Consider the following 6,419-nt stretch of genomic DNA (forward strand, 5'->3'; position numbering starts at 1 on the left):
TACAGAAATAATTTAAATTACAACACATCTTCTTCACATCTATTAAATTAGGTAAAAAATTTGTGTTATTTGGGATTTTGTCTTACCAACTTTTAGACTTTTATTGATAATACTAAATATCATAAAAGGAAACTAAAATGACTTTGAAATTATTCTCACCCTCTTTTTCTTAGCCCCCAAAAACAGAAAAATCCAACTTTTGTTGTAAAATTGTTATCACAATAACATTGTATAGAGCCGGATCACCACTAGGGAGAAAGTAAAACGGAAATTTCAACAAAACCACATTTTAAAACGTGCATGTACCAACTAAAACTGTTTTTCTTCAATAAAATAATTATACCACAAAAACGTGGTCTGACAGGAATGAATGCCACAAAATATTAAGTGAATATGATATAAGTAGAACCGAGAACCATCCTCAAAATTTCACAGCATCCGTGAGAATGTTGTGAAAGTTATTGAAGAAAAAAAATTATATTATAACAGATCAGTTCGAACGTAGTGTATGTTATTTAAAAAAGACAAGTTTTGCGGAAAGCTTGTATATTTACGCTTCAAGTAATCTTCTTACAATGCTTTATTCATAAAAAACATGCTTTTACAGAGAGAAAAAAAAAGAAAAAAATGAGTCAATGGGTTCATGTTAAATAATTCATACCCAAAGGAAGTGAGAAATTTTGAAAATTTAAATCAAAAACCTCGACCTACTGAACGTATTGCACGCAATCATGTTTTTTCATTCACAATTGACTGTTTAAATAAATACATCATGTTTGATATTCTGTTTTCATTGGTGATCATTAAAAATTTTATAACATATGGAAGCTCTTTTATCATTAAAGTTTTTTACTTTATTAAAGAATCTTTGATTTCCTGTGTTTCACTTCTTCACAAATATACATTTGGATGACGAAAATGACGTGGAAGTAGTTGTTAAGTATTTTTTTCAAAGTCGTAACAGTTGGATAAGATAAACGGTTGAATAAAGCCGTTTCCTATGCATACAATTCACTTAAAACACATGTGGTATATGCCATAGGATGCTGAATTCAAAATCCTTGAGTTAAAAAGACATATAAAGAGTATTATTTCATTTAATCACAATGATCAATAAAAGGAAATATTGTTACAAAAAAGATGTTCACATCTGTGAAGTATCATTTTATACATTTATTCTTTGTCTAATAAGTTTTCTACTATTTCTTATTCTAGTCGTTCTCGCCGTTCTGACTCGAGACAAAACCCTTATTGAAATCGTGAAAACTAAAATAGTGCAAATCTAGTTTTTGATACTGTAGTAAAATTCACTGAAACAGTCAATATCACTACACTCACTGTGTTCCTTGTCCTCAATGTTTTTAGCACTCAAAAACTAAAGCAATTGATCCACATTTAGTTCCATTTTAGATCATGAATGTTTATAGTTAACATCATTACATTATTTGCAATTCAATAACAGATTCTTAATTTACTTTATAATATAGATAATAATTTTAATACTTTTAGTTCATAAAGAATTTTAAGAAAATACTTACTCTCTTAAATTCGGTGTTATTTCAGTGACTGTTAATTGATTTCCAGTGCCAATTTCAGGCTACTGATTCCCTTAAAATGCACTGATTGAATCTAAAAAAGTACCCTCAGTATACTCAAAAATCCAAGTATCCAACTAATTGAATTACCAGTATGATATATAAATCACTTATCTTGATTCAATGGTAATTTAGAAACCACTGCACTAAACAGTGAAATATTCAGAGTATTACATTAAGAGACAGTTATATTACTTTTATTTATTATCTTTCAGATTACATTATTTAATTAAGATGATAATCATTTAATGAATTATATTCCCTTATGAGAAATTTATATTGACAATGTAATGACAACTTGCAATAATTTTAATTGGTTTTTCTGTGTATGTGACTCGTTATGAATGCTATCATTTTTTAAATATATCTATATATATATATATATACATATATATATTCATTATAAACGATGCTCATTGAATAAGACATAATTACACTGTAAATCCCAGTTTTCCAAAATTTTTACACACTTAGAAATGCGTTAAAAGTGACTACAATGTTAATGAAATGGGTGACGTCATATTTAACACACTTATCCGCATTGAAATAATGCATTTTGGAAAACTGAGATTTACAGTGTAACAGCATTAATTTTTTAGATAAACCTTTTTTCCAATTTTTTACGTATTTATCAAATATAAATAGGTTAAAAACTGATGAAAACACTTGTTTTATGAGAAGAAGATAAAAGTTTTATTAAACAATCATAAACTCAAAAAAATTTTTGGTTACATTACTTACTCTGCATCATCTAGAGTATAATAATATATATCCACTTTAATAAACTAATTCTTCACCTGAATCAATAACATTATTATTTTTCAAAATTAATACGTAACATTAATTAAAATCTATTGTTCATCAGTTGAATTTTATGTCATATTTTGATATTAAATGGATAAAATAGTGTTAAATAAACTTGAATTTTTTACAAACAGAAAGTAAAATGCTTTTGAATCACTGATTAAATCAGTTGTATTACATTCACTGATTTTGCAGTGTATTTCATTATTTTCGGTTTAATAGTTTTAGAGAGTACTTTCTAAAAACAAACTGAAAGAAAAATCACGATCCATAGTTCCAATAACAATACTGACTTTTCATGTAGGAAGTTCATCAATTAATAAAAAAAATATATTTTAGCTGGCAAGTTGTCAAGTGGATAGCATTTTGGACTAGTGGTCCGTGGATTGTGAGCATAATTCTGGGATAGAAAATAATTCGTTGATATGCTCTCTAAAAATGAATGAATGAGTATAAACTGTTTTTAAGCGATTCTCACTGTTTAGTGAGTTTTTTAAACGACTTCAAACTCTGAAAGAGTATCTAGTGAAATAAAATGGATAATTATGTTTATTATTATTCTTCTGAATCATGACAATGCATATTTCTAATTAAAAAGGAGTGAAGGATTGAAATATGGGATATCTCAATATTGGGTTAAATTTTTTACTAACTTTGGCTAAACTTCGATAACAGTTTTCTGTAATAAAGCATAAATATTTTATATAATAATTAACACTACTGATTCATTATCATTTGTATTTACATATTATACTACTTTTACGATAGATCATCAAATAAACAGTGTTGAAGTATGAGACAAAATGATTGCGTGCTTAGTAAACTATTTAAATCGGTTGAATTATTATCAAGATATCGTCAACAAAGTTTACATACACATGAAGGTGTTTCATTCGACCCTTTAGATTCAGTTAACATACAGTTCGTTTATTATACATTATTAGACGAAAAAGTGCTTCTTATGTCAATAAGAGTGCGAGTATTATTATTTTATATTATCAAGTTGTTATTTCTAATGTAATGTCAATGTACTGAGTTAAGTATAAATACTCTTAGATTGATATTCATTAATTTTTCATTAAATAATCATCTACAATCTAAATGTATTGAATTTAGATTTTACAAGAATATTTTTTATGATATCATTCATTCTGATTGTTCAAGTGTTCTAATAAAAATATGACATTTAGTTATTTTTAAAATAATTCGACAAATTATTCTTCAAAGAGTATTGGTTCCATATACGTTTAAAATAGTCGAAATTCAAATGATTAAAGTCGAAAACTTTTGAGAGTGAAAATTAAAAATAAAAATTGTTAGAATATGTTTCTCAATATACCTATATATATATATATATATATTACAAATTATTAAGCTCGAATTTCAACTCCTGTCTATCGCAGACAGTTTATTGTCTATAAAGATAAATGGTCTTCTGAGAATATCATTCCTTTTTTCAAAAACAAATCTAATAATAATTTATTATGGTTTGAAGTAAATTATTCGTAAGTGACAAGACTCAATTATGCAACGATCAAATATGTCATTGGTGTAATGAATAAAGAAACTAGCGCAGTATTGTCATTGTTTTAACAAGTGGTAAGCCATACGAGAACAAAACTTATTACTCATTAGTATGCTTGCTGCAGGTTTTAATTATTTCATTAGCCGGTTTATGCTTTATTTACATGATAATTAGTCCAGAGAGAAGTTATATCCAAAGAATTGTTAATAACTAGTTTTTAGATCATAAAATATTTATTATTTCTGTTGAGAAAAATCAAACTGTACGTTATTTAAAAAAAAAAAAAAATACTCTTATATTTAAAATTATTTATTTATTTCTTTAAAACCAAAAACCATTCACAAACGTACACACACATACAGACACCGAATTAAGAAATTGATTTATAGGAATAAATCTTCAGAAAAACGGCCGATACATACGTAAGTCTACCAACTTAGTTAAAAGGTGCCAGTTATTTCTTAAAAAAAGATGCTACTAACTACCTTTATAATTATGTCATTTCACACAATAAAATAAAATATTTTGTAAATATAGATGAACTTTCAGTCAAAACATGATTTCGTTATAATTACCAAATCCTAGTTGATGAGACTCGGAGAGAAGAAAAAGGTAAAGTGTAATGCAAAAACAAAATAAAACACTTTAAATAATTCATTAATTTATTGTAATAATTATTATATAATAAATTAATAACTAAACTTAACTCAACTTAAGTTAAGAAACACTTGAAAAATTTATTTACGATATCGATTATTAATTTTTTGACGTGTAACTTTATTGAAATTTATTAATACTTGTTAATTTAATGATAAATAAACATATACAAGTAAAATTATTATACAATAATTAAATTATGCTCTAAATTTTATAATTACTGTGATTTCTATTTTTTAGGTTCATACATACCAACTATGATACAAAAGTGTATGTACAAATAGATATATATTTTTCAAAAAATTTATAATCGGAGTATATAAATGAGTTAAGGCATTTGTTTGAGGCTGCGTGTGTTTCTAACAATCACAGGTTCGAAACCCCAAAAATCAAATTTTTATTTAACATATAAAAAAAAATTTAGACTTAAGAAATACGCTCAAAAATAATCAGATAAATCAATATAATCGAATAAGTCATGTAAATATTTGTAAATTTAGTTATTATTTTTTTTTAGTACAAAATACACGTAGAGAAATGTACAGTAAAAATTACCCGAAATTTTATGGTAATTTGGTGACAGCGCAGGGTGAAGGTAAAAATTACTGTGCACATTGTTAAAATTACTAAACTGCGTAGTAATTTTTAGGATAAAATTGAAGTAAAAATAACTATGCAGTTTAGTGATTTTAACAATGTGTATAGTAATTTTTACCTTCACCCTGCGCTGTCAACTATACTCGAATCTTGGTTGATAGCAAAAAACTTTTCTCTCCGTATCTGCGGTGATTAATTGAACAATTATCTTGTAATTATTTGAATAAAGTCGTGAATTCTATAGCGTATTACATTAAAAAATATTATCTAAGATAATCCATATAAGTAAACAGTTATCACTAAAGCAATAGTTTGTCTTACAAAGATATAATCGAAATATATTTACGAAGGACTATATGAAGTCGTTTGGAAAATTACTTGGTGCTCTAATTTCCCTTTACTAGTTGATGCGATAATATCGGTCAGTATAGTCGGTTATTCGCAACTACCTTTGAATTCTTAACTTTTCCACGATTGGTTATATTTCAAGGCCAGTTCATGCGGCAGAAGAGATAACTACAAGAGGGAGAAATAAGCACGCGCTCTATAGAAACTTGATCGTTTCACTTAGCGAATCCGTTTGCAATCTTGAATCGCAGAATAACTTAAGAGGTCTAGAATAGCCTAGAGTTGAATAGAATGTTAGTAAAAGGTGGGATCCAATTGTGAACCTGGCGAATCACCAGTCATCAGTTGCGCCTGCGTTCTATTTCATTCAGTTGTGACGCCCACATTTAATTCAATTTATGACAAATAGCCATGTATGTTTTTTTTTTGATGTTCACTGTCCAATTAGATACTTTCATTCAATATGCAATATATCTACACTAACTTGAGTCAATGAAATGAAGGGACATTCTATTGAAGTTAATTGTTTAATAAATGCTTCAGAAAAAAATCAAATTAATGATTTTTAATAGGTGAATAATTTTTTTTACATTATCCGGACTTTCAATAAATGTAGCATCTGTTGTCTAAAAATCATCTTTCGAGTGGTTTTTTTCTTTTTTTTTTCAAAACTAATAAATTACTACTAAACATTATCGATCCATTATCAGTGATTGTCTTTGGCTCGAATGCCATTGATTCATTTGACCATAAATATCTGAAAGATTAAAATGAATTTTTTTTAATCTTACGTATGACCTTGAAAGCAAATAAAATGTAAGAAAGAAGAAATTGTTTCACGTTTTTGTGTAAAACTTGACGAAGGACTGACTGAATATAAGTGATGGTGAAAC

This window comes from Chelonus insularis, unplaced genomic scaffold (genome assembly GCF_013357705.1).
Source record: "Chelonus insularis isolate UGA/USDA-ARS -01 unplaced genomic scaffold, ASM1335770v1 contig_67_pilon, whole genome shotgun sequence".
Lineage (NCBI taxonomy): Eukaryota > Metazoa > Arthropoda > Insecta > Hymenoptera > Braconidae > Chelonus > Chelonus insularis.